The sequence below is a fragment of the Corvus hawaiiensis genome, chromosome 3 (assembly GCF_020740725.1).
Source record: "Corvus hawaiiensis isolate bCorHaw1 chromosome 3, bCorHaw1.pri.cur, whole genome shotgun sequence".
NCBI classification, from domain to species: domain Eukaryota; kingdom Metazoa; phylum Chordata; class Aves; order Passeriformes; family Corvidae; genus Corvus; species Corvus hawaiiensis.
In genome coordinates, this window is record NC_063215.1 from 13344881 (window position 1) to 13372381 (window position 27501).

General features: G+C 36.2%; 1 long non-coding RNA gene across 1 annotated transcript; it reads left to right on the forward strand.

Moving 5' to 3' along the window:
• Nucleotides 1–625: 625 nt before the first annotated feature.
• LOC125322406 lies at nucleotides 626–27501 on the forward strand. The gene is made up of 3 exons (XR_007201980.1): nucleotides 626–828; nucleotides 23552–23732; nucleotides 27053–27501. It is a non-coding gene; the product is annotated as an uncharacterized LOC125322406 (long non-coding RNA).

The following is a 27501-nucleotide window of genomic DNA, read 5'->3' on the forward strand; positions in this document are numbered from 1 at the left end:
ATTTTAGTATTTCTCTTCTAGTAACAGTCATGCTATCTTTCTCTTCTTAGGTAGGATTTGAGTCTTTCAACACATTTTTAATGAGCCCTGCTATTACAAGTAAATGTTTATTGATAGGTGTACTAAGTAAAATATTTTTGAGGTCAGGATGTCACCTATTGTATTGATAAGACTGCTATATGGCTTCCTCTGGTAGATATTAGATAGGTATGAATCCAAATGTTGCTTTCTTTTATTTCTCTGTGTGTGATAATCTGAGATTAGCAGTAAAGGCACCAGGAGAGCAAATCTCCTTATAATGCTATTAGGTTTCAAGTAAGTGGAGATAAAACTGGGGAGTGTGTTTGGTATATTTCATCTGTCAAAACAAAAAGGGATCAAGGTAAAGAAAAGGAGTGAGGTGCATGCTAGAATTTTTAATATTTCAGCTATTTGAACAGTAACTTCCTAAATCTCATCTTGTATATTCTGTGAATACCATTAAGGATCCAGACAATACTGATAGAGGTGTTTCAGACATTTCAGACTCTGAAATACACATACTAAATTTAGAACAGGCAGGTCGGTAAAACCAAGTAGCTATATATACTTCCTCATGTATGGCCATACATACTAACATATCTGATCCATGGGAAAAGATGAAATGAGAGTGTCATATTAAGTGAGACAAAGCCAAATCAGCCAGTCAAAGGCCAAGTTTTTGAATGAAAGGTTAAGAAGATAAGCAGGCAGAAAGTGGATTAAAAGAGTGATGATAGTAGGGACAGGGAAATGTGCCGTAATTCTGAGTTCTACAGCTACTAAGATTAGAATGCAAAGGCGATAACAGTAAGTCGTTTCCATTCAATTCTTTATATTCTTCCTTTCTTGCTGGACTATTATTTATCATCTATTTGCAGTTTCATATTCCTTTCCCTTTCTGTCTGTCATATCCCCCACTCTTCCTTTTTTTAACCTCTTCAGTTTGCATCTTCACATTTTATCATATGTTCCTCTTCCTTCTGGACAATTATTTTTTAATTTCTTGCAAACTGCTCTCTCATTTCTCTTGTTGGTGCTTGTCAGTTTGGTCTACATTATGGATATTCTGAGGGGAATTATGCTGAAAATAGGAACAACAATTCATCAGGAATTTTTGGCTATTCATTTCCAAAGAAACTTTTGGAACCAGTCTTCCTGTGTCATTAACTCAAACATTAACTCTGCTGATGTGGGTTTCTCTAGAGGAATCAGAATGGAATTATTTCTGGAAGCCTGAAGTGTGTTGAGGACTGATCCAATACATTGCTTGTGGCCTTGTAAATATCTCCAAGGGTGGATGTTCTTTTTTTCTGGGCAGACTATAATAATATTTGATGACTTTAACCTAGCAAGACTGAGAGCAGATTTTGACAATTAAGACCAAGTCAGTAATTTTAGTGTGTTTTAAGTAGGGGTGCAAAGCATTTTGCCAACAGACTGACAACACTTAGAACAAATTAGGTCTTTCACTAAGAAAATCTTCCAAAAACAGGGAGACACAGAAACATATATGTTAATAAGTATTGTTCTATTAGAAGCAGCATTTTCTTGCACTTATGATTGTGAGTTAATTGATCCATAAGTTTTCTTGTGACATGAAAATTAACTCCCTACAAGAAATTACATAATTTGGTCCTCAATCTTAGATTAAAAACCCCCACAAAACAAAACCAAAAGAACCTCCAGAAAATTAAATTAGACAGAAATAAACAGAAAAAATGGTCAAAATACCAATTGATTTGTAGAACTATTAAGAGTAAACCAGTCAAATTAAATTCTGCCTATTAAATACCTTCTGTACCTTATACTAAGCACTCAAAAGCTAAGGTTTATGAAATCAAAGGTCATTTCTATAATTTTAACAGCAAAAAGCTTTCAGTTAACCTACATCTTGGAAGTACTGACTATATAAATCTTTTAAAGTTAGAACATTTGTGAAACATATTAAATCAATAAAATTTATTCAGAAAAAAACCTTAAATGTACAATCTTACAAAAGTGGAACTTGTTCATGTCACCATTATTCTGTGATAACTCAGTTCTTAATGCTTTCAGCTGTGAACTGCCTACTGAATAGAAACAATGGCTCATAATGGCAAAATCCATTTTCAAATCAAGTGAGGAAAAGACAATTTACATGTCACCTCTACTCCACTGCCTGGCATTGTCACTAATGAAACACTCTCAATCAATATTGCTCATTTGTGAATTAAGTACGTGAATATATAAAAGGCATTAACATTTGTGAAACTCTAGCCCTTTCAGTACATTTTGGGGTCTCACATTTTTCTCAAGTATTTAAAAACCTTTCTGATTAAAAGGCTTTCTCTGCTTTCTCAAACTTACAGTTCCAAGATATAATAATAGAAAGGTCTTGGATACTACAGAAGACTTGACTTCATCGACTGAAGCTAGTAAAAAATTAATTGCAGATCCAACATACTTATTGGGTGACTCATACCCAAAATTCTCAACAACTATATTGTGCTCTGTAGGTATGGGAAGGCTGATCTTCGTTCTATTTAGGTGGAGCCCAGAGGGAGTCTGAGGGCCTATTGGACTCCTGGACACAGTACCCAAAACCCACTGGGAGAATTTATTTAAAATATGTGCCATTTCCAATTCAACAGCTTGAAATATCACAAAAATCATGTATGAGGGACTACTGTAAATCTAGGGCTTTCATGGGAATGAAACACTCAGTCCTTCTAATTGTGTGAGTGCAATTCTGATTTTATTCTGTTCTCCCTCTGTAAAACCTTTCCAGCATGCATTAATGTGAGGATAAGTCTGCAGTATTGCTTGTGTATTTAACTACACTTATCCATTATCATTATTTAGACAAGGAAGAAAATTAATGTACCCAAGCTATAAACACCTTGGAAAGATTCTTTTTTATTTCTTTGTTTGTTTTGTGGTGTGGTTTTGGTTTGCTTTTTTTCCTTACCCCAACCAAATGACTACATACAGGACTAAATTTTTAGGTATTCATTTTCTGACTGCCAGACTAATACTTATTAAATAAATGCTACTAAACTCTCCTAAGATCAAATATATAGGATAGTTGCATTCAATCTGTGTGTTTACTAGTAATTAAATCAATTTAAATATGTCCCTCAACCCAGCTAAATTTTGAATTACTCTAAGGACTTGTTTGGGAGGGTGGCTTAGGCAAAAATAATGTCAAGAAACATGAAAATATTTTAACAGTAGACAACTAAGTTACAGTGAGTGACCTGGAGTTCACTAGCATAAACCCAAGGCTGCAGAGTGGGGAAGGATGCAAACACAACTCTTTGACTTCAGTGAGTTAAAAGACATAGTTTAAAAGATGAAACACACTAGTAATATTTTTAGTAATGAAGAATAATTTTAGACCAACTTCCTCAGTCAGCAAAGCCCAACAAATTTCAAGAATATCTAATATGTGGAAACACAAGTTAGAAAAATCAAATCTGTATGTTACAATAGGAACATTTCATAATACTGAGATGCACTACTCTTCCATTGGTTTATTTCATCACAGGTGCAGGACGCTGCATTTGCCTTTGCTGAGTTAATGAGGTTACTGACAGTCAGTTTTTGCCATGTGCAGTCAATGTGTCTGAACAGCAGCCTGCCTGCCAGTGTATTGATCACTTTCCACATCGGTTTTGTGTCCTCTGCAAACTGGGTCATGCATGAAGTTATTAAACAGTATTATCCCTAGACACTGCCCTTAGGGAGTCCTATTAGTAATCAGTTGCAAATTAGAGTTTTTCCTGACAATCACGATACTTTGAGCCCTGTGCTCAGTCAGGGCACAAACCAACTTCAACCCAACTCATAGGTTACCCACCCAGTCCGACTCTTTAGTTTGTGTTCAAGGACACTCTGGTCAAAAGTATGCTCATGGATGCCGTGACTGTGTCCAAAGCATTGCTGCAGTCAAAGTTAACAGAGAAGGCAAAAGTCTGCTTTGCACTATATGTTGTATCTCTTGCTGTGTGAGAAACAATCATTAGCTTATATATTTTATCTATTTCAAAATGTCTGAAAGCCTCTGGGGGATTTTTTTTTTTTTTTTTTTATAATTTGAAACTAAGATCAGCTGATGAAATTTCTGGGGAGGCACAAAGGCATATATAACCATTTGGAGGTCCAGAAGTCACTGAAATAGTAAGAAAGGTAATCAAATTTCCAATAGAATGGCCCTGTGGTGAATTATTCTCTGAAGCACACCTAAGTTTCATCTCAGGAAGCACTAGTTGGTTCTCTCCATAAGAGGCTCCAAGACAATTAGTGAATGGGTTTCTGAGAAGGAGCCAGGGGACTAAGTTCTTTGACAGTATAAAGGTAGTTTAGTCTAAAGCTTGGACTCCTTATAGTTTAGTTTCTCTGCCAGGATTTCTAGCAGAGGAGGGCAGAGTGGAAAGCACAAGGATGCCTAGTTCAGCTCTCTAAGTGTTTCAACATAAAAAGAGCTCCTAGAACATGTATTTTCAGGAATGCTGCATGTCCACTGGTACAGGGTGTTGTCAGAACCAAAGTTTTTTACAGCTAAACAAAAGAGATTTCAAACTTCTCTATAACATGGGAATAGCTGGAAACCACTGATCCAAAGGAAGACAAACTCAGAAACAGAATCTGACTTCATGTTTATAACATTTACATCAAGGATTTAAAGACTATGATTCTTAATTATTTGATCAAAAATAATTCTGAAAAAATTATAAACATGAAAAAAATGCATGAAAACTTCAGAGGAGAGCAGGTGGAAAATCAAGTGTGAAATTGGCAAATTTTTGAGTTATATGGGAAGTCTAGAGCTTTACTGTCAGACACTGTGTGACTAGAACTGAATTGTCAAGGTGATGCTATCTAAACAATGGCAATTTATCATATTGGAGTAACAGGATCTTTAATCCCGATTTGAAAAATGTACAAAATTATGATTTAATTGAACTGAGCTAGACAAGGCATGACCAGCAAATGACTTAGACCTGTGTAATGGCAATTTTACTAGGAGCGAAGATGAAATGGAATGTCTCATTTCCTAAGTAACCCATGGATTTCTTTCCTGCCATGTCTGCACAAAACAAAGGGGAGAGGGCTACAGAATATTGCAAGTAGAGTTAGGAAGATGAATTTATTTCTTTTACTGATATTTACTCTGTTGTGTTGTGACAGTATTAACTTATAAGCAGCAAGAATAGATGATATCATATGTGAATGGAAAGTTTTGAATTAAAAAGTGGTTGTTATTAATATATATCATCTCTGAACAAGGAGATCTCTACAATTTGTGGTAAATTTATTATACTTACATTGTATTTTCTGCAGACACATTTCCAGGTGAGGAAAGACTCCTAGCTGAATTGTTGGAAAAACACAAAAAATAATGGAATGAAAAAAATTCTCTTTAGTTAATCATAGAATCTTAGAATGGTCTGGGTTGAAAGGGACCTCAACAATAATCTCATTCCAACCTCCCTGCCATGGGCAGGCACACATTGCACTAGACCAGGATGCTCAGGGCTCCATCCAGCCTGGCCTTGAACACTGCCAGGGATGGGGCATCCACAACTTCTCTGGGCAACCTGTTCTGGTGCCTCACCCCTCTCATTAATTACTGTTAAATAACATTATGTGCCTTTTTACATTTTTTGTTTGTTGTTGCTGTTGCCATGTTGTACAACAGGAAGACCCTATTCAGAGGGATCATGACTTTAGTTTGCACATTTCTGAGGCATACACTGATCAATCTTAACTCCTCTATTATTTCGTTTATAAATCCGGAAATTAGCGTATCAGAACAACTTACATGACACCTTTGTAATGTTATGAACCTGATTAGGTTTAAAAGCACGAAAGTAGTGATAAAAATCAATTGCAGATCCTCAATCCTTCTGATTCCAGTTGTGTCACAGTTGTAACCATAGAGTTCGCAAATTAATCATCAAATAAAGAAAAATAATAGTCGAAACATAAAAAATAGTATTTTGTGGGGCCCTGCAATTTTTTCCTATTTATTCTTTGCTTGAATGTCAAAAATGCTTATTCATCTGGGTCAAGTGTTGCATGTTTGCCCCTTTTTACAGAACAAAAGAACAGTTAACAACTAAACAGTGACACCACATTACAGGAACACCTGAAAATATAGTTGTACACTTTTTCAGTAGAAGGATCAATACAGGCTTCTGAGAGCAGATTATGCCAGTATGCAGCACCCATCATTCTCTGCCTTTAGATTATGAGGTTATCAATGAAGCTGTCAGTCACAGCAGCACAGTTAATCTTCAGGAGCCAAAGTTGCATTCCCAAACTGTCCACAAACCCAAGAAAGTGCCAGGGAAGAAAGGAAAAGGACTTTGAGTCTAAATGCCACCAGGTTAAAGTGGCAGACCTTGATCCACTCTCATGGGTATCTCTGGCAGACTTCCTACATTCCCCAGAGAAAGCAGATTTTGCTCAAATTCCCTTCAATAAAAAATGCGGATAACATTGTTTAAGTCAGGAGTTTTTAGAAAATTAAATGCATAGATAATTTTGTTACATTCTCCGTTATCTCTGTGGTGAAAACCATTACAAATTCGATTTGAAAAGGGAAAAATATAAGATTGTACATCTTATGCACTAGTGCCTTGAAAACCAATTTCTAGCTGTACTGCACTTTTTAGGTTGTTTTCAAGCACCAGGCTTCATTTGAGAGGCTGTGTTGGGGTCCCTCCCCCGCCGTGTAGCCCTGGGAGAGGGGCCCTGAGGGCACAGACACGGGGTTTCCCTGCCCCTGCTCAGCCTCGTTCCCATTGGTTGGTTTGTGTTCCCTGCGCGGGCAGAAGGACCCTTGGTCCCGTGACTGGAACAGTTCCTCGGCAGAGCTCCGGCCATGCGGCTGGAGAAATAAACATCTCTGAAACAGCTATCAAGAATCTGTCTGTCCTATATATTTCCTTTCCACGGGACTCCTGGTTTGATATATGCATGTTGCAGTATCCCACTGCAACAAGGCTGGTTATTAATAAAAAAGCCTTCATAATTTATCACTGGTATACTATTAGTTTCTGCAGTTTAGTCCCATATCTATATCTAAAGAACTGAAAAGGCCTGATGAGGACTTAGATGTTACTTGAAGGCTGGGAATTTAGTTAGAGCACTAACTAAATTGTAAGTGATAGTAAACTGTGAGTAAAAGGTGTTATAGCCACGCTTGAGAAAGCTAGTTTTTCCTTTCTCTTTAACTGTGACTGTTTTGGTGCTCACAATCTGTGACTGTTGACAACATAGGAGTACATTCTGCATCTACTTCTTTGACTGTGGAGCTTTATTTTTTAGTGGAAATCAATGGCTTTTGCCGTATAGCACAGAAAGAAATCTTAACATCACTTGTGGTAGCTTAAGCATATAATTTCAGTTAATGTTAAATGGAACTTCACGTCTAATCTACCATGCACAGCCCTAAAAAGTTACTTCAGTACATCCTCTCTTTTTTCAGGACATGCCATTTGTGATATTGCTTGTCACAGGGAGTTGATACGCAATTTTACTTTTTTTTGTTACAAGCAGCAGTCATTGACATTTCTCTACCTAATTCATGTCACCATTATAAATAGTTACATTTGGAACTATTACGTGAGCATACTATTTATACAAGAGAAGATAGGGAATCAAAGCCAATATTTTCCTGTGAAGGATGCAAAACCAGAAGAACATTTTTCTCGTAAGCAGATGGGATCAATCAGTATAGGTTAATGTGTATTTTCAGTAATGCCTGTCCTTATCTTACCCCGTGGAACCCTCTTTTAGCTGATTTCAGCAACATGAGCTGCATTTTGAGGATACCTGAAAAGTAGACAGAGAGCCTTATAGAAGCCAGATATTCCTTGTTTCATGTTATTAGGTATCCACAGATTTACAGATTTTCCTCACACAGTTCTTAATTTTCAAAGCCTGTAGTTAAAAATTTCTGCTCTTCCATTGGCACAATGACTTTTCACTACAATTTTACTGGTAGATCACCAATTCAAAGATATCTTTGGCCATCCTAACAGACTGTTCTTTTAATGTGATGGAGCAAAAAAATGATTTTCCAGCCTTACTTCAGTTCTGAGGAAATGAGCTGCAGTTCCCAAAGAATATGCTCAGTAAAAATCACCTTAATTGACACCATGGTATATTGGCAGTCTTCCTTAGAGAGGCCAAGCACTATCTGACCTGAGTCAGATTCTCACCCTGAAGAGAACGACTCTACAAAATAGTATTATGTACTATGGGATAATTCTAAAGCTCTCCTTTTTTTTCCTCCCTATTCATTCAGCCCCATTAAAAATTCATTACAATACATATTAAGTGATTATTCCTTCAGAAAGAAAAAGCACTGGCTTTTCAGATGAAAGTGTAGCTATTATAAGGGCAAGAAACTGTTTTATATTCAAAAGATATTTGCAGTTACATACTGAGTTTAATCTAATTTAGGTAGCTAAGCATTAGCTGTTACAGTCCAAACTAATTACCTTAGGCTCATAAATATGTGTTGAATCATCCTTGGGAATTACTACTGACCAAAACAAATTTTTAGGTGCCCAAACTAGATAAGAAAAATCCTATGCAGTTTGTTTAGACTGTTACGTGCCGATAGTCATAAGTCAGTTCCCCAGTGTCCCAAAACACTGGGGCATGGGACAAAACTGGTGCTGATACCATTTAGATAAATTTGCGTGCACTGACATGACATGACTGTGTAGAGTGTTAATGTATTCTGTCTCTCAGGTGGCTTACTAGCCTGTAGGCGTATTCCTGCACTTCTAACACATTTACTTTGGGACCAGAACTGGATTGCACTATCCTGGTTTGGATTGTAGGTAGAGTTAGTCCTATTGAAAAAGCTGTATAATTTGATCCCATCTGGGCAGTGAACTGTGGCTTTGTGAAGGTGGCTTTGTTTGACCATACAGGCAGCTATAAAAATATCTAGCTTTTATTTAAATACCCATGAGGACTTGTGGGAGCCCATTTAAGACTGCATTGAATGTACACATTACAATTTTCCTTTACTGCTTGGATCCAGATCTTTCTTTCAAGTATTTCAGTGAAAGCTTTCTATATTGATGAAAGCATATTCTTGCCCATGTCAGGAGAGAGTTTGTCAGGAGATTAGGGATTGGGTTCTTGTATATCCAGCTTGAAAATAACTTTTGCAGCCAAGCATTTCAAATTGATTTGACTGTTTCACTATTCCCCTGTTTTTATATACTAACATTTGCAAGCAATGAAAATAATCCTTTCTATTTTTTTTATTTTTACTATGCTTATTTTTCTTCAGGACATGAAATATAATGTGTTTGTTTTGTTTTGTTTTAAAAATCCCACACACCCCTCCCCCAAACCAGCAGAGAAGGACCAGAGTACCAGCGTAATGAAAACACAGTTTTGCCCTTGTCTTCAAAATATCATCCAGGCCCCTGGCTGAACCTTCTATCATCTGTGTTGAAAGCATGGAGATTATCAGACTGGTCAGTCTGTCTGTGTAGAATATTACTGGTAGGAAAGATCTACACATCTAGGTCCTGACAGGAAGAAATTCCAAACTGTGGGAGAGTTCTTTTATATAATGAATTCTTTTAAGAACTCTTAGGCACAACTAGCATCTTTAGCATCTTTCCTCACTCCCCTGAACTCTTTGTTTTCCTCTTCTTTCCTGAATGAGCCTTCTGACTGTGTCTCAATGCCCCTTTAGCCCTCCAAAACTCAAATAACTACTGCTCACATCTGAATTTTAACTCCTCAGTCCTAAAGTCTATACCATCTTCATTGCTCCCTTATATTTTCAGGATCTCCATTTTATCAACTCATGTTTTTCTTCTGTTCCCAAAGATGCTCCTCAGTTTCAGGTCCCCCAAAGAACCCCTGGCCTCTTACTAAAGCCTTTTAACCCTGAGCTTTTAAGCAATTAGTGAATACTGTTCACGTGCAGACTGAACTTTTCTGTTCTTCCCTGACAGCCAGATGGGAGAGCAGAAGCAAATAATGACAGCAGTGGCTCAGCAGAATCAGCATTTTCCCTTTCCATACGAGTCAGTTCCCATCCTTTCTCTCTCCTTCACCATCTCCACATTGTAGTTTGGTTTCCTCTCTTTGCTTTGCTCCACAGATGATTAGAGCATCATTAGCTATATGAGCTACAATAGCATTATCTGCAGATCTTAGCCAGGGTAGAACTGCATTAATATTCCTCTTATGCAGGCACCAGAACTCAGTTGCTTATGCTCCTTATTTGATTGTTGCAATAATCCCTACCCGGCCTTTCACTTTGGCAGAGTAACACTCTCGAAATTATTTCCCAGGTGTAATACAGGGGCCTGGCACAGGCTAAATACACATCTGAAATGCATCCAGATTGCTGGGGAGGGGACTAAGAGGCTTCACAGAATGGACACAACCAAGTTGTGACAGCTGGGGACAAAAGAGGAGGGCCTGGGATTATTTTCTTTAGTATTGCAGATATAGCCATAATTCTTTACCTTCCCTGTTCCAGCTCTCTTCTAAAATCATTCCAGTCATATCTTTGCACTTACGTGTGCAATGTCAAACTGTTCTGTGGATGTACACCAATATGGTTCTGCTGATGTCTAGGGGAGTAAGTTACAGTACTCTATGTAGAGCTGTTCACCATTCAGAGTTTTTCTGAAGCCTGGGTTCATGTGACTCAGTTTTCATTAATAAATTAATAGGTTGCCGGAAAAGCTTGAAAATATGGCTCTTGACCTCTTAGTCTTAGAGCACAGTGTCTAGACTATACAAATAAGAAAAAAAGGAACATTTCCAATAAGAACAAAAAGTGTTCTATAGGTAATTTTGATTTTTTTATGACTTAAAATATTAGTAAATATTTGGACCAACAAAATTGCCTAGATTTCTGCCATGTGTTTTTACTTGCCATTCAAGCACATGTCCAAAGCACTGCTGACTCAACCAACATATTGGCATGTTTGTTCTTCTGGAGTTAAGTTCAGATTGTTTTCTGTACTTCAGCTGCCCAATATAGTAATTTGACCCACCTGCTCAATTGTGTTCATACTAAAACAATTTGTTCTGCTAGGAAATCCCATATTACCCACTGATTTGGGCAACAGAGCTTTGGAATAGAACAATTTTTTCTGTGGGGTGTGTTTGATATTTACTCTGTTGCACTTTTTCACTTTTGTCACTTTCAGAAGATAAGCTGATATTTATTTTTTTCTCTCAAGTGGCATTTTGTTGTTTTTATTTTTTTTTTGGTGACAGTGACTGGCATTTCTGAGCTGAGGTTTTTGACTACTCTTTAGAATTATTTCAGGCATAAGAAGTCTGTATATTGTCATCTTAGTCCTTCCTCTTTTCCCCTTCTTTTTGTTGATAATCAGCGGGTTATATGCATCTGGTATACAACCACCAGGTTTTCCCAACAACAAGCCTGTGTGAACTCAAAGGACGCTTGATTCAGACAGGATCCAGTCTACATCTGCTGGCATAGATGGCTTACAGCATTGTCACTCTGTTAGGATAGTACCCCAGTGTTATACCACAGATCTTGTTTATTTATACTTATAGAAAAAAAATATTTGCATTCCCTAAATTACTTTTTCTATCATGAATCACATGTTAATAAGGACCATTTTATAAGTAGCTATAGAAATAAACCAAAATTGCTATAAGGCACTTTATATTTGAGTGAAAAGGAAGACACATAAGACTCTTAGGTTTTTCTCACCTCACCCGTAAATATGAATGTAAATTACATCACATAAATCACATAATTTTCAGATAAATATGTAGGATAATACTGAATCTGCATGCCTTTGAGGGATGTGTGTGAGAGATAGAGAGCACTATGCACTTCAAGTATTTAACAAGTGGGAATCCTCGTGCCTTGGCTCTTTTTCCCCTATGGGAAACAGAATCTCCAGCCTAGTTATCTCTCAAAATAATTTTAAGACAATTTTTAAAACAGACAGGAGGAGAGCTAAGATGTTGTCTAAGATGAGTAGGGGGAAGTGAACTCTGGACCTGCCTCAATCCAACAAGGTCTCAATAATCTTCTAGGTTCTTGCTATACAAAGATTAGGAACAGCTTTTACATGACTATTTAGACAGGAAACGTCATTTTTAGATGTCTTGTTTGGTGAGTATCAACACATTCATCCTACCTCTCTCAGTTCCTTTTGCAAAATATCCTGAGATTTTATACACGTATGATGTATCTGTCAGGGACTGACTCAAGTATCTACAAAATCCTTTTCAAAGCAATCTTCTCCACAGATAGAAATGTAAAGAAATTGTGACCAGATTAAGCAAATAGTGTTGAATCTTAGCTTGCACTTATTTCCCTTATGCAACATACTCCAGTTTCCTGGGATATTGCATCTCATAAATGGGTCTCATGCTACTGACAGATCTCTCAGACAATCAAGATAGAAGGATGATTTCCCATGCTTTCCTGAGTGCTTCTAGAAAATGTGCATTCTACTCTCTGTTTAGCAGAACTGAAATGGATTCATGATGGTAACAGTCACAGTGAAAAATGGGTCAGATACATCCTGAGTGCAACACCATTGATTCACTGTCTCTCATTTGCTTACAAAGGAATAATACCCTTCAGATAGGATCAGCTTGGAAAGAGGTCAGAACAATGTGGATGGTAATATAACCAATAAATACTTTATGATAATTGTATGATAATTTGTGGGTGCCTAAGAGAAGAATTTAAACCATCATTATCAGATTCTCTCACCAGATGGTTTAGAACACCTACTTCCCCTGAAATGGAAAGACTTAGGCCCATGAAAATACATCAGAACCAACTTAGAATAGCTACTGTTGGCATCTAGCACAGCTGGAAATAACTTATGCTTCCCAGGAAGCAGTATGGAGCTAAGTTGAAATGAACTAACTTTGCTCTTAGGAGCAGAGAAACTGTTTTTCCACGTTAAGAGGTGCTCCATGTTGCCAAAGTCAGATGGCTTCTAGTATACGACTTGGTTCTTTTGAAGCAAGCTTTCTATTCTCATGAGGGGCATTCCTGGAAGAACTGATCTGTGTCCAAGCAAGAGAATCCACTGACATATTTGTTAACTACAAATATATGGATCAGAAGTATTTCCTTCTGATGCCAAACAGTGCCTCAGTCAGAAGTGCTCAGATCTAGTGGGAAAATATAAAACCCTTTGGCTGTGTAGCTGCTTAGATTGTGCTCTCAGACTCCAGAAAATGTGATTCATGCTTCCCTGTGTCTATACATAAAAGACTATTTAGGCCTGTGTCTGGTACTTGATATCTGGTCTTCAGGGAAAATTTGGGCAGTACTCAGATTAGACTTCTGGCATACTATTCCATGGAATTTAGCATGGAAATCTAAACCTGAATAGAAGAATTTCCAAAACTAGCTTTGTTCACATGAAAGACAGTCATTTATTCAATATCTTTGTTTTCTTAAAGACAGCAAGTCAAACTGCTTGAAAATAACCTACCCGTCACCCATCCTTCCCTCCTGATTCCTGAAATAACAGTGAATGAAAGTTCTTGAAAGCAGCATCATTTCACACCAACAGAATCTTTATTTTCTGAAAAAGTTGAATGATAATTTTTGAATGACTTGTTACTTTAAAATACTTTATATGCATTTGAGTGAGTTTGATTGCTTCTACTTCTAAAAGGCTGTCAAGAAGACCTGACAGGGATCTAATGTAAGGTTAGAAAGGGGAGAAGGAATTGTTAGCAGTCCTGTGCTGTCTGTCTGGGCTGAACACTCTGTAAGAGAGAAAATTGAACAGCCCTACCAGGTGCTCAGTGTGTGGTTTTACTCTTTGAAGGTAGGACAATCAGCAGCTGCCACTTCCTTGTAATCCTGAAACACAGAGAGAAGCTACTAAAACTGTACATTTCTTGTAAAACGACTAAACTTCAGCTTTTAAAATTGCTGGAGGAATTAGTCCCATATAACTGTTTATGAATATCTGCATTACCTTTAACTTCAAGCTGTAGCCCTGAAGCCATTAACAGAGTTTTCCTTGCCAGTGGCTTTCTAGGGAAAAAAAAAAAGCAATTATAAAACTGGGGAAGAGGAAGGGGGAAAGGGGAAATTTCTGTTTCTTCTAAGAAACAACACAAGTGATACAATTGTTTCCTGACCTCCTTTACAGTCCCTACTAGTTTGATTTCACTGCTGACAGGTATACCAGAAGTCAATTAAATGATCTTGCTATGACAATGTTGGAACTTGTTAAAAAACAACAGAGATTTTGATTTTCTTGTAATTATGCGATCATATCAGATAGGCAAAATAACTCTGAATAATTGTTACACAGTCTTTTAATATTATTTTTTTGTTTATTAATGTATTCATACATTTATTATAATTCTTGCTAAGGTTTTTTTGTTTGTTTGCTTATATGGAAATTTTTTGCTCAGACTCAGGCTTTCATTAGCAACACAGGATTCTAGGTTTCCTCTTGCAATTTTTTGTCAATAAGTTCAGAACAGAGCAATGAAAGGAATGATTGCTTGGCTGATTGTTGCGCTGCAGCTCACGTACACTGAAGTGTGAATAATTTAAACTGTGCTGGCTTGTCAGTATTGGATTTGTATGTGGTGTGAGGAGAGCACAGAGGGAGGTGTCAGATAAATCACACAGCAGAAAAGAACCAAAAAAAAAAAAATTCTCCCAAAAGGTTGGATCAAAGGTGAAGAGAGAAGGGTTCTATTGTGGGCACAGCGCAAAGAAAGACAGGAGGGTAAATCCCTTCCTTCTTGTCAAGGAACTGTTTTGGATAATCAGTAACTTTAAAACAAATTGTGTCAGCCTACAGCACTGTTCAGATCTTCTGGGACAAAAACACTTTCTGAATTCAGTGGGAATGAAACCATTTTGAAGGGTGCCTTTCAAAGTCATTACTTTCTTTTCTTCTGAAATCATTGTTTTATAAAGTAACTGTTTAATAGGACATGGGAACAGAAAAAAAAAACAGGTGAGCATTAGAAAACTAACACACTCAAGGTTAAAGATCAGTAATCTGTCCATTGTTATGATTAAAGATTGGGAAGAAAAAATAACTTTGTTATGTGCCCATTTCTAACCTTCTCCATTTCAAAAAAAGTTGAAAAATCTTCCACGTACAGAAGAATTGGGTGCAGTAAAAGGGTTTCAGTGTAAGAATTTTACTGTGATTTTTATTTGTAGTCCAGGGAAACCATAAATAGTGGAGCCAGTCAGCCATCCTCTTCCCCCTGTGATGGGCAGCTTGCCTGTGTGAAAGCACAGTGACTGAAACCAATGTTCACATTTTACTACCAGCCTAAGGGATCAGCAGTGTCCCACAGAGTCATTCCGGGGGTGTCTCTGTGTACTGCAGGTAGCACAACTGAAAACAATCTCCCCCCCCCAACACTCCCTGCAAACAGCAATTTTAAGTAGCCAAAGATGTTGATTTGCACATCAAGAGTTTTGGCTGTTACACTTTACCTTACCCATCTATTTATCTTTGTTCTGACAGAGCCTGACATGTCCTTTGCTCCATGCCTCAGACTCAAAATAGAGACAGCAACCCTGTCTTTGCCATGTTCTATCACAGGGTTTCAGTGATTTCCAGTCCTCTTTATTTCAGAGCATCTGACTAACCTCGGTGCAGGGTCAGACTGGATTTGCGGGTTTGGCTATGTACTGGACATGACGTCTTTACAAAAATAAAATACTACGAGGTACAAAACAAAGATCTGTCTAGCAATCACTGTAAATGCTGGTTTTTCCCAGTGGAAAAAACATTGTTATGCTGCTGTACAACTGATAACAAAGTATTTGGGGATTAGGGAAAAAAAACCCCAACAAACAAAAACTCAAACATATTCCCACATGGCCAATATTAAGTTCTGCTTACTTATAATAACAAAAATATGTTGCTTGACATGAATGAAGAGGATGGGTTCAGAATTTTAGAAATCTCAAGGTATTGTGAAAACTGGAAAAGACACCACTACATTTCTCAATGCAGTACCACAAAATAATGGTCCCAAGAGCCCCTGTTAAAAAGATACAAAAAGCATGTAATGGGGTAATACTTAAATGAAAGTCTGTTCAGAGAAATTTTCCCTCTTATCTTCTGTGAGAGACTGGAAGAAATGATTACTTGCTCAAAACAACCAAAGTGTGTGTGTGTGTGAGTGGGTAGGGCAAGTTCCGTGCTGGGGGATGTGCACTGCTCCACATCCCACAGGAGGCCAGAGCAGATAAAAACCACTGCACAGACACTCACGTGGTCACATCCCTATTGTCCTTGGATTTTATGGCAACAGACACTATACTGGATCCAAGGCGATAGCTATATCTTGCTTTTCTCTCTCTTTTCCTCTCTTTCTCTCTTTTTCTATTTATAATTTCCTACCCTTATAATGGGTAATTTAAGGTTGGATGGGTTACAGTTTGCTAAGTCAGTGCTTTGTGAAATGCTTTATCTCAATTGAATGTTTGCTTTAAATTTTACCAAGTTTGTGATAATCTAAAGCTTGTCAGTAAGGTCTGGGCTTTTTCAACCTCATGAGAACTTTTGCTGAGTTCTCCTTTGCACTGCTCAGGAAAAAGTAGTACCTTAAGCCCCTTTCAAATAAACTTGCCTAGCAAGGACATGGACTTTACATCATCTTACACCATACCAGGTATATTTGTGAAGAAGGGTCATTTCTGATTGCTTGCAATTCATACCAAGGCAGTTCTCAGCATTTTCAGACATTGCTAAGACTTGCCCTTAAAATCAAGGTGCCACTGTACCAAGAATACACTTTGACTATATTCTTTTTCAGTTTTTAAAAGTACAGGAAAAAGGGGTTATTAATATTTATTCATAGCTATATTTATATGAATCAGAGCAGTGCCAGAGTTTTTCTCCAGTTCTGAGTTCAGCTGGCAGAAATTGACTACATCCACACTATGAAATTATCTTAGTCTGCAACCAGCATATTTCTTCTAACCTCTGAACCATGCCTAGAATTTTTTTAGGAAGTAACGGGCCCAGGCCAAAAATTATACTAAGAAATTATTTGGAAATATATCATTACAGGTATTTAAGTTTCATTCCACTAACCTTTTTCCAGTCTGACACCGATGAACATACTGATAACCGGTAAATCCAGTGCATCAAATTGCGCATAAGATTTTGTGTAAGATGTATACTTCAGGTACTGTAGTGAGAGAGATTCCCCTTCTTTACGTTGTAGCAGTCACTAAAAGCTAGACCATAATCTGTGCTGTCACATATACTTAATTTATGTTCAATTATATGATTTAGAAACAAAAGGAAGCTTGTTAAAATTGTACAGTTTTATTTATATTAGTGATAGGATAACATAGAGCTGTAGAACTAAGCACTGCTTAAATAGTTCTGGGCCATGCTGAAATATTCTTTTGTTTTTATATCAAAGAACAACATTATGATACGAAATTGAATTAAATTTTTTCTTAAAATATGAAATTGAATTAAATTTTCCACCTCGTGGAAGAAAAGCCCAAAGCGACCATTTTGGTGACCATTTTGGAGAAAGATAACATCCTCTCAATTTTAGTTGGACTAAATAGTCCCCATTTCTTCACACTGCTGATGGTCACCATCTTTCCTGAAAGCTGCTTAAGGGGACAAATTTTGGTAAATGGGATGTGAGAGACATTTGAAAGAAGCAATTGTTCCCGAATTTCTGTGAAACCAGGGGAAAAATATTATGCAGAAGGCTAAATATTTACTTCCTAACTTTCCATTTACAAGAAATCTAACAATTGGAATCTAGACAGACGAGGAAAATAAGTATACAAATGTGTCTATATGCTTACATTGCAATAAGGCTGCTGGAGACAGATGTGTTCTGTCAAGATAATGGTTGGGGGAACCCAGGGTTTTTACCCATTTACATATTTCCCTCCAATGAAAAAAAGAAATTTTAATCACATCTGGTATAGCTGAAAAGCTCTATCTTTTCATGGCATCCCAAGAAATGTCAAGTAGACAGAACATAAAAAGAGTATCTTACAGCATTTTAGTTACTTTTACAAGTTTAAATCTCATGGCTAACATCTTAATATGCTAAACTGTACAAATGCAGTTAAACCCACAGTTTTGTGATTAAACTATGCAGGTTAAAATAAGTATTTTACAATTTTAAAATTTATAGTTTAAAAAGATTGTACAGTCTTTAGAGTTTGTGCTCAAGACTTAAAATGCTTTTTCTGTAACACCACATTACTTTGATGTTATGGTAGAATTTCTTTTCAGCCTCAACTTTTGCTTGCAAATATACCTGCATGACAGTATTTACATGGAATAATTTTCTTCACAGCAGATGAGGGCAAAGCTTGCACAAAGTAAATACAGAATAAATTGGTTTCCTTGTTGTCCTTAGATTCAGTGCTTAGTTACAGGGTTTAGTTATATCATCCGTCTGTATCTGAGTTTAACACACCCTTAATGGTCTGGCTTTTTTCTTCTTCAATTCATATGCTATTAAAATGTAGCTGCATTTATCATTAAGAAGTATGTACAATACATTGGCATAAAGTAAAGAAGGGGAAAAAAATATTTTGTTTTGTGCCCAGGCAAATCAGGCTAGCAGACAGATTGGAGCACGGGATACCAGAAAAAAACATATGTGTTAAGTAAGACTGAAAAATGATCATTAACAACTAATTTTTCTCTGCTGTCTCTGATGTAGTATTTCATAAATTTGATAGATGCTTTTAGCAAAATCATGTGTTCAGTACATAAACCCTGAGAGTCTTTTCACTGATCCTACTGAGGTTTTGGTTTCTACACAGTCATTGTAGGAAGGGATTGAACTAATTCTATGTTAGGTAACCTGCATTATTCCTCTGAAATAAGTGCAATACCATGTACTTACACCAGAGTTTATAAGATATTTGGATTATTTGTTATGTATGTTCTTTGCGTCTGCAATGTCAGTGTAATCATTACTTCCATGAAGCTGATAATGGCAGAAAAGAGGAGAAGAAATAAAGAGAAAAGTCTCCAATGAACTTGACTGTTTAGAAAAGAGAAAAATGAGTATTTTTGCACTAAGAATAACTAAGGAGTCAAAGCCACTTTTACTGCACCCATTTTATAGTACTGACCATCCCCAAGGAGATTTTGATGCTTGTAGTCCCATAATGATGCTTATTTTCTCAATTTTTAGCCCTCCTACAGCACAATCATCTCAGCAATTGCACTGACTACAAAACTTTTAAAAGAGAAAAGAGGCATTTTCTACTTTAGAAGGCATTTTCACCACAGTTTCACCCAGAATCAGCTCTATGCAAGTTAAAACACTAAGCCATTGGGGCCAAAGCAATCCCCAGTGTCCCACAAAAACAGTCAGAGACACAGAGTGATTATGGTTGGTTGAGAACAAGAGGAGCTTAAAAACATCTGATGTGAGGTGAGATTGATTTTTAGGAATATAAGTTTATATATGTTTATATAAGATAGTAAGTTCTGTCCTTCATGCTAGGAAGTAAAAACTTTTCCAGTGCATTAAAAAAGAAAAAAAAAAAAAGAGATTCACTGCATTGTCATTTTATTATTCCATTAGACATGTGAGCTGGTATTGATTGGGGATTTGTGAGTGCAGCTGTAGTTCACAAGGCTGGACCATAAGTGTATATGCTTAAACGTAAATCTTCAGACAAGCTGAAAATTCATACTGAATTTTCTTGGTTTTACTTTTTGATTTTAAATCTTTTCCTTGTAGCTTAAAATAAAACTCAATATTTCTTTTCTGAACTTTCTGGCTCAAGGGATTTTAAAACCACTCTGTATCTGAAATCCATTTCAAGACTAAACAAGTGTGGAGGCAGGAGAAAAAAGTGCCAGTTTTCATCCTGTCTTGTGTGCCATTTGGGATGTCAATAACAGTTTAATATCAGAGTAAGAATGGAAGCTGTGTGGGCTTTCTACTAGCAGTACTTAGGACTCATCAGTGAACTGATCTTAGCATCTATGATTCCAGAATCAGGTACATAAGCTTACTTTGAATTTACTTGTCATACAGAAAAATGGGTTTCACCATACCCCCACCTTATTTGTATTGTTACATTTATTTGTCTGCCACAACATATATCTTCTTCCTAAATAGCCAGTTATCCACCCTGCAATTAAGATATTAAAATATGTATGTTTAATAAATTGCCTAGAGGTTAATGTGATTTTACAATACATAAGTTCTGTTTCCAGACGAAAAAAAATGTTTTTGCTCTCTTACTACTATGCTGATGTAACAATTGCTCTTCAACTTTCAATATACTTATTTTTTTGAGGTGCATGACCATAGCTCATGGGCAATTGAACATTTTCACTTGTAACTAAAACATACATTTTGCTTGCAAGTTTCATATAATTTTAGCCAAATTAGCAGCAGGTAAACATTTTGCTCTAACAATAATGATGTAAGTTTCTGATCACAGACACTAGGACTGTATCTATTAATCATTTTTAGGTGATTGTATAAAACTGCCAATCTCAGGGGCCAAAATAATGGATTCATTAGCCTTAGTGTATAAAAATATCTGAATTACTCAATATATAGTATAAAGTGTGCCTGATTTATAATCTTTGTCACCTTCTCTCCTTTGGATGCCTGCAGAATTAACTTGCCCAGAAGACTTGCTCACTTTTACCTGAGCTCGGTGAAGGTGGGAGTTGGACAATTCCATTTCTAATATTAACTGATTGCTTTTATCACTTAAGCATATTTAAAAAAAAGTACAGCATATTATAAAAAGGTGTCCTCTGAGCATTAGCTACTAATTTAGTGTTAAATTTCTTATTGAAAATACAGAACTGTGAAATATCAATGAAGAGAACTGTTTTATTGTGGACTGCTGCTTTTCTATGTATTGAAATATTATGATGATTAGTAAAGATACTAATTGTGAGATTATTGAGCAAAGATTACATTTGCTTGGTAAAGAAACTGTCATGGGTCATTTCAAAATTTTTAAAACCAGATATAACTGAAGGCCTCAAAGCAGGTGAGCACATATGGACTATTGAATCACACTGCCAAAAAAGTGAGTGTAAAACAAGAAGTGTCTGGGTGTGAATTTAAGGCAAAGGATGTGTAGAGTTGCTTTCCTTAACCAGGAATGTCATTCTTTATTCCATTTACATAAGAGGAACATTGGTTACAACGGCACAAGGTAAGCACTTATGAAGTTTTCCCAATCTCTACCTTCATTCAAACATATTTTTCCTTTATGCATCTCCCTGATATCCATACGTCATGTTTACCCCTTGGAATCGGACTGAGAAACACTTTCTGATTAATCTCCTTCAAAGATATGACTCAGCAGGAACAATCCACAGACCAATTTTATAGTAGTAAAGTAACAACAACAATTTATATTTGCCCCCATTTAATTTAATTTTGTACTAGATGCTAATTCTAGTTTTTTGCTGAGATATTTAGGACCAAGCTTTTTTATTCCATGCTGAGCGAACACACATCAGGTTTTTAATTACACAGTTGTGAAAAATGTTATAGATAATCCTTATTAATTTAATACAAAATTATTTTCCCTTTCTGTAGGCACCTCACTGGGTTTCTGGAATATCAAAGTACACTATCAAAACTCTTTTACTGCTGATTTTTAAAGAGCATGAAAAAGAACAACTTGAGCTTACTAGAAGACGTTATGAAACAAATCTATGGAATTAAAACCTATGGGGTGACTGAGGCAATCTCTGTGTTCTGGCATAGCTATGCCAAGAAAATGTCTCTTAGCTTTTTCCCTACCATTTTCCTGTGGACCTCAGTGAAAAAATTCTGCCCCTTCCCTCTATTCTAGTTCCTGCAGCTCTTTATATGGTTTTCAGTTTTCCTTATAACTAAGCTAGTCATTATTTTCTTGCTATAAAGTTAATGACTGCTTCATACCTGGCTTCCAGGGGGTGTAGTAAACAATCATTATTATCTCACTTTATGAATGCATGGAAGAGGCAGGATGACATCAATGCATTCCTTTATGAAGATATTGAGACTTACAGCACCAGTTGATTTTAATGACACTGTACCTGCACTTAGCTATGAAATAAAATATGCAGAAGTGCCAGCATCAGTCTCCAGTTCCTTTACTGTGTCCACAGTTAGTAACTCATATAAAGATTAGCTATTTAGGTAGGAATAAGAACAAATAAACAACAAAAAAAATCTTTTTACATGAATAAACTTTTTATAGTCAAAGTCATTGTTGAAATGCTACAGATACTCAAAGTGCAATTGAATTTTAAAAAGTGATTAAGCCAATTTATGGTGCCAAAGTCCTCAAGGGTTATTAAATTTAAAAAAGGAAAAATATTAGTCTCTACTTAAAGTGCAATTTGTCAGAAATTGGGTACTTTGGGTGTATCACCAATACTCATGCTATTCTTTTGCCACTTGACTGACCACTTTCAAAAACATAGTCCAGACTCTAGAAATTTGTCTGATCAAGGATTTGTGTTCTTATCTCCTTATGTACATTCATATCTGTAAAAGTAACACATTTAAATATGCTTTTTGTACTATGCTGCATGACATTTCTTTCCAAGACCTATAATTTTTGTTCTAAATATAACTGAACTAATGATATACTCACGTTTCAAGAGTTTGAGTACTTTATATAAATGCAAATTTTATATATATATATATACACACACACACACACACACTCTCATACATATAAATGTGAAGGATATATATTGATATCAGTGTTGATAGATATATAAAAAACTCTTTCCAATCAATTTTTGTAATAAAATGAGTTATAGTAGTTATAAAATATTCTCACTGAGTCATAAAAATATATGCTATGCATCTCAAATTGTTTATTGACACCATATTCAATAATTCTATTTTGATTTTCTAGAGTGAAAAGCTTTGGATCAAATAAAGTTATTCAGCCACTATTTTAGTTATCAGACAGAAAAAAAAGGGACAACATTCTTCTTAAACATTGTAGGTATAAATTCCATATGCTTTTTGTATATGCACAAATTATAGAGGGTTTAAATAATTATATATCTGGGTAGATCTTCCAGTCCTTTCCTGAATGCTAAGGAAAAGTCAGGATATTGCTATACACATTAAATCTCAGACGAATATTTCTCCTCATGACATTTCAGCTTTAAAAGTATGGATATTCTCACTAAAAATACATATAAAAATTAATTTAACAGTTTGACCCAAAGGCAATTTAATGAGAACTTCTGTAGCAACATGTACCAGCTATAAATTATTTGAAAAGCAATTTATAAAAGTGACAGGAGCGTACACATATGTAGATTCTCCAGCTGTTAGTCTTTGCTGAAAAATAAGAAGTTTAAGACAGAATTCTTTGTTAAAATATTTAAAAAAATAGTTTCTATACCACACTATATAGTTAAGAAAGCCACAGAAATCTTTTGCTTATGTTTTTTTTTCTGGTGCCTAAGAATTCAAAATTTTTATTAGAAGAATTTGACAGAGTTTTCATTTTTGTTTCTCTATCTTTCTTATATCCTCCCAGGGCCATGACTTTTTTGCAAATGTTGAACATCTGCAATCTGGATTAATTTTGGATCATACACCATATCAGAATGTGGTCTTTCAGGGCTCTTATTTATCCCAATCACAATTTTCAAAGCTTATCTAGAATCCTGGATTAACTACCTGGATGTTACCTGAACAGGAATACTTTCAATGTCGCAGTAAGTGCCTTTTTATCTATTTTAGCTCATCATAAAAAAGGTGTTGACTTTAAGAACCAAACCAAATGCACAAGCCTTTAGAGATCTAAGATTACTTAATAATTAGGATTAACTGAAATTACTTAACACATCCTGGAAGAGAAAACAACTGTTGCCACATAAACACAAGCCTGTAAAGATCAATAGTCCCTTAAAATAGATCCTGCTGAATAACAGTCCTTAATGCAATATTTAAAACAAACCTATTTTTTTCCCCCATGTTGACCACTTTCATTTTTTAAAATCATACCTTGGAAAAAATCCTTCTCTAGTAAGAAATGCTTCCTTTTTTCCCATCCTAAATGACAGTGTTAGAAGTAAGTGATCTCAGAGGCTTTCTGTGAAGGACTTCAATTGAGTTGGGCATCTGGCCTTTATCCAAGATCTGAGGAAGAATTTGAAGAGCATTACTGTGCAATTCCTTCGTACTGGTAACGACTTTGGCTGTGCATGTGTCTGAAGTGAACAATATGGAACACATATCATGTTTCACTTTCCAGCCTGGGGAGAGAAGATGCTTCCTCCTGGCTGGGCGAACCACAGGCACATTGCTGAGGCTTCTCATTAAGCTGAATTAAAATGTTGCCTTAAACATAAACATTCATGTTTATATCCGGATCATTTGTGGCAATTACCTTTTTTGGCCATTTCTGTAAAACAGGAACAAAGGTTTTTAAAACACTTCTAATTAAATAATTGTTTTCAATAATGTGTACTAAATATTTATTCATTTATTTTAAATATCTTATGTGTCCACATTCATTTTTGTATTAGCTATTTTAAACTCACACATAAATAGACTTCAGATCTACAAAAACTGTATGCGTACCTGCTGCTATATGCAATACAAGTTCTGCCTAGATAAAAAAAATCTAAATCCAGATAGACTTCATAATCACAGCTGACTATGACTTCCTTCTGTTGTTAAAGGATTTAGTCATAAGCTAAATTTTTAACCCTGTTAATCTTAAAGACCTATCATTTTCCCTAGTAAATGCTCCATTATTTGGAATAAGTATTTTAGAGATATAAAAATTGGAAAAACCTAGCCCAAAATAACTTTGTAGTCATATTTCATCCAGAATGAATGTTAGCCCTAAGCAAAATGAGCAGAGGACAGAAACTGGACCTGCTTGTATAGTATTTCACAAAATATAGTTCTCATTCCTTTTTGCAAATAAAAAACCCAATAAAAATTAATGAAGGTTAGAAAAACTATTCCCACTCAGATTTTCACTCTCTCTTCCTTTTCCGTCCCATTCCTTAAATAAAATAATATATATGTTTATTAATAGATAGACGTTAAGTGATTTTTTTCCCCAAGAAATATTGAATGAAAACATGAAGTTCAAGTAATGAAAGAGAACTCTGTAATGGCAGCCGTGTGTAAACAGAATGGCAGGAGTTTCAAAGCATGACGTTTTCCTTGATTTACTCACTTAAAATAGATGCCACAGGACAGGGACATTTAGTTCTTCATGCATTGTAGTGAGTTCTCAGCTTTATTACTGCAGCATATTAACTTCTCTAGTTTTAGCCATTATCTCCTTACAAAAAGCCTTTGATGATGGGCACAAACCAGGCTCACCTGTAGAACAGAGTGGCATTCCTGAGATAAAACCATGCTGAAACTAAATCTGTAAAATACCATTGAACTGTAGCTGTTTCCATAATTGGAGCAAAGTATGAGGTGAACATCTCTCTTATGCAATTTTCCTATTGCTCAAACCCAGGGTTCTAGGAACTTATATGAAAGATTGCTTTCAAGTTATAGATTAACTAAAACTAATTGATTCCCAAAGAAGAAATTAACTCCATGGTTCCGGTTTATGCAATTTCTGATTCTTGGTATAATTGTTAGGTTTTACTTCTTGATCAGTAAATTAAGCTAGGAAAAGTTGTAACACAGTTTGAGGAAGAAGTTTTAGGCAGTGAGCAGTTCCCTTTTGAAAATAACCCATCCTCGTCCCCTGTACAAGAGAGGATAGGAGAAGGACAGGATTAATCTGATTATTCCTTTCTCTTCAAAGCCTTTAAAAGATAAATAATTAGAAATGCAAAATTTTATCTGTACAGGGAATGTGTATGATGGGAGGCAGTGAGCCCAAATCCATAAAGAATTATGAGGTAAATATTGGACTGTCACTGGAGTTGATGTGGTGTTCACAATACTTTCATTTAATTGTGCATACACTTCATTATGTTAGATATTACAAATGGCCCAAATCCCATGACCAGAAATATTAAGGAACAAATAGATACATTCAGAGTGGACAAACTCACAATAAAGACAGAAAAGTAAAACAATCCACTAAGAACAAACAACAAAGGATGAATGTGGGAGAACTAGAGAGAGAGTTAATTAAAGAGTTGAAACATGACAGTGAAGCATATACAGTACATACAGAAAAGAATGGGAAAAGGAAAAGAGCCTGACAGACCATCAGGGCATCAATCAAAGCATGTGGTAGCACAGGAAGCAAACAAGAGTGTTAGGAAAACCAGTTTCATACTGAATGCATTGTTGAGATTAAGCTGCTAAAAATGGTGAATAATGGAGTTGAAAATACATTTCAATCAGGACTGGCGGAAATAACCAGAGACATGGCTAAATGAATATGGTAAAAAAAAGCAGTACAAGGGGGACACTGCTTCTGAACTACTGATGTTAAACTTTTAAGTGAGAAGTAAGATGGCAAAAAGAATAGTGTAGCACTTTTTAGTGACTTTTACAAGTAAAATAACATATAGTGTTTTCTGTTTATGAACTAGCCATGAAAAGTAGAAACTTATTTGTACAGAATAAAGCTTTCATTTCACTAGTTGCTTTCTGCCTTGTTGCATCTGTAAAGGTTTCTTTGTTCCCCAAAAACAGTCAAACACAAATAGGATCATAAATAATTGCACTAACTACCTTTAAAGTTAATTTTTAAGGGAGATAAATTACAATCCTTATTCCTACTATAAAGTCGTCATATTTTCACGCTACTCAGGAAACTCAGGTGACTAAAACCAGGAATTGAACAAAAGGACTGTAATATGGGTTAAATAAGAAACTCTACGTGTGCTGGACATCATTAGCAAACGCATTTTGTCTTAACAGATGCTTTACAGGGACATGGCCTGTCCTGGCTGCAGAAAGGGGTAGGGCCTAGAACTGTGTGGGCATGGCTTAATTGCTATTCTATACTGTCCACATCATCGCTGGGGGTGTGGGCTCAGGGGAAGAAAAATGTGACTCTACACCACAAGTGCATCATTTTGTTCCCTTTCTTCCTCAGGGAAGTTGCCAGGACCAACACTGAAGTCTGTTCCTCTCCCACTGCTGCCCATCCCTTCTCAGCTCACAGAAGATCACAGCTTAGACCGAGCAGAGCTGAGTGGAGCTGAAAGGAGCTGAGCCCAGAGGAGCAGAGTGGTTGCAATGAGGATAATCTGTTTTTCTGGGGAGGTGTTCTTCGTTGTTTTTGTTGTCTCAGGCTCAGGGAATGCCAACTGCAGAGAGCACTCACCATCTTGTCTTTGTCTTGGGAATAACTGCATGGCACTGGCGAGGTACGGGAATGGCTGCTATCTTGGTTTTTGTCTTGTCAGCCATGCAGAACTGAGTCAAGGTGGTGAACACCTTTTTGTCTGTAAATCATCATCTCTTTTGTTATTAATATTGTTGCTTCTACTGGGCATTTCTTATTCCATTTCTGTTTGTTTTCAATAAATTATCGTCTCAAGC